Source organism: Microtus ochrogaster, linkage group LG9 (assembly GCF_000317375.1).
Source record: "Microtus ochrogaster isolate Prairie Vole_2 linkage group LG9, MicOch1.0, whole genome shotgun sequence".
Lineage (NCBI taxonomy): Eukaryota > Metazoa > Chordata > Mammalia > Rodentia > Cricetidae > Microtus > Microtus ochrogaster.
Window position 1 is genome coordinate 27693058 of NC_022034.1, and position 2993 is coordinate 27696050.

General features: G+C 43.7%; 1 protein-coding gene across 6 annotated transcripts in view; it reads right to left on the minus strand.

Annotated features, from left to right (window-relative positions):
- The window catches only part of Armc2 (armadillo repeat containing 2), a 113791-nt gene that overhangs the window by 72937 nt on the left and 37861 nt on the right, over positions 1-2993 (minus strand). The window lies entirely within an intron of this gene.

Below are 2993 nucleotides of genomic sequence, written 5' to 3' on the forward strand. Positions count from 1 at the left end.
CACTAACAGGTCTCACACTGCAGCTCTGGTCAGGTCTGCCATTGCCACTACCTGTGTTTGAGAGATATTCCAAGTTTCGGTACATTGAAGTTTTCTGAACAGGTTCTAAAAGGCTGTAGACCACCACCTTAGCCTTTTGGAATTTTGAATATGCCTGAACTGAATAAAACACATGTATATGATTCTGAAGTAAATATTGTAGTGGGAGCTGCGGGCCTGCTTTTTGTCCCGCCCAGCTCCTACACGGCTAGCTTTACCCGAAATAACAACACACAAATTGTATTCTTTTAAACACTGCTTGGCCCATTAGCTCTAGCCCTTACTGGCTAATTCTGATATCCCGATCAACCCATCTCTAATAAATGTGTAGCACCGGTCTTACCGGGAAAGATTCAGCATGTCTGACCTGGCGGCTTGCTTCATCGCATGCGTCTGCCTCAGAGAGCAGAGCTATAGCATCTGCCCGGGAGAGGGGAGCATGGTGTCTCTGAGCTCACTTCCTCTTCCTCCCAGCATTCTGTTCTGTTTACTCCTCCCACCTATGTTTTAACCTATGAGGCCAAGCAGTTTCTTTATTACTTAACCAATGACCTTCCTCCATCAAAATATGAATATTCAAGCAGTCTAAAACTATAGCTGTTCATAATCCTAGGTAAACTAAGGTAGTTAAAGGTCAGAGTATATGAACAAAATCAGCATTTACAAATGCAAATGACAACCCAGAAGTTGATAGATAAGTCAGTATTAATAAATGTCCTTGACATATTTATGAAACACTTAAATTTACTAGGGGGGCTGGGGCTGGCTTGGCAGGTAAAGTACATATGATTGCAAGCCTAGCACCTGAGTTTGGATCCCCAACACTGATAAGAAGTCAGACATGGTGTTGTACACCACAACCCAGAGACAGGCAGCTCCTGAGAGCTTCCTGGTCAGTTCAGTGTAACCAAAATGTGAGCTCCAGGTATGGTGAGAGACTCTGCATCAAAAAATAAGGTTCAGAGTGACAGAAAAAGACACGCAACATGGACTTGTGACATCTATGGGAACATGAACCTACTCCCACACGCCAAAAACCAAAAATGACTGGAAAGTCAGGCTTTAAATCTGTATGGTCTTCAAAAACAAAACAACAACAACAAAAACCCAACAAACAAACACCTGTGTGGTGTGCTCTTCCGTGTACAGTTACAAGAAAGCACAGTTAGCAACTAGTTCCTCAGGAAGAGAGAGTGATCAGACAACACATTTACCCAGAAAGAGAGGGTTCTCAAGGTGAGTCAGAAATCACAAAAGGCTAGCTGCCTCCTTAGGACCCTTCCAGAACCATCCAGACTCATTTGAGAAGTCAGCCACACTATGCGGTCTTTTCTCAGGAATCCCCGACTATGTGGTCGCGTCTGGCTATGGTCTTGTCACTTCTTTATCTCCATGCTGTCCTCATTGCCCCACCACCTCCATTCTGACATTATTCCCAGTTAATTCTAGAAACAGAAGCATGTGCACACACGCACACACGCACGCCCACACACACGCACGCACACACACGCACACACACACGCACGCATACACACGCACGCACACACACGCACGCACACGTGCACATGCACTCACACACTTTGTCTCAGTCTTAGGGAACAACTTGAAAATTTAAAAAAAACACTTTCATCTAGGCTCACAGTTTGCTAAATATAAAAATTACGATTCAACAGGAAATTGGGTAAGTCAGGCAGAAGTACTACCTGTTTTTGAAGATTCTGCTGCCTCAGTGGTTACAGTTGCTAACCGCAGCTTTGAGTTTTGGACACAGCTCGACACAATGTTAGGATGGGCTGCTACTTTTAGCCTGCAGATGCAAAGCCCCTGGCAACAGCTGTTTTGGGAATAGGAAGGGCTTAGATTCTTCTGAGCTCTGGATACACTCACTCCCTGTGACCATGAAGAGCCTCCCTCCTGAGGAGAAGCTAATTTGAAGAGAACACTTCACCCAGTGCTAGTTTTATCGTCATTTTTATTTTTGTTGAGACAAAGTCTTACTGTGTTGCTCAACCCAGCCTGCAATTCATAATTCTTCTGCCTCTGATTCCAAAATGTCCAGATTATAGATGTATAATCATCCATCCAGACATAAACTTTTGTATGAATGAACAAAAACATAAAGAACGTAGCAAGCACCTGTGCAGCCCTGACCAGCTTGGTCCATTATTGACATTGTGCCACATATGAATCTTTTTCTTTATTTTAAGGACTTAAAACCTTGTAGCATTGAAGCCTTCTTTATGCCTACCCTGTCCATATTCTTCCACTTGGGGTCGGTCACTAGCCATCAAAATGGGTGCGGCGGAACTTTGTCTTGCCAGACGTGGCACAGTGATCCCTAATTCTTGTTCCCATAACTAACATTTCATCCGCTGCCTGTATTGACTCCAGTCAATGTTACAAATGCCCACTGGTTCATAGTTTGTTCCATTTCTAGTCCTTGGTCTATTTCCTCAAGCTCCCAAAGGACTTTCATAGTAAAATGTTATCGTTTCACTTAAATAAATGGGCAGTGTTTTTGAACTTGAGTTCCACCAATGTCAAGTTTGGCCATCCTCCAGATATTTTCACTCTGGAATTCCTGTGAGCATCTATCCACATTGAAGGCATCAGACTTGGGTACTGGTAAGACCAAAGACAGATAATAAAAACTTAGGAAATAAATGTTGGTTTCTGAACAAGTTGGTTCTAGTTTTGAAGTTGATGAACAGAGAATTGTTAATCAGGACATAGTATGGTACTCTAGACCCCCCTAAACAGCCTATGACTTCCACCTGACATTTGTCTTTGAAAAACAAGTCCCATTGCCTTAACAACATGGAGATGGTGAGGGTGAAGGATGTCGAGGGTGAAGGATGCTGAGGGTGAAGGATGCAGAGGGTGAAGGATGCCGAGGGTGAAGGATGTTGAGGGTGAAGGATGTTGAGGGTGAAGGATGTTGAGGGTGAAGGATG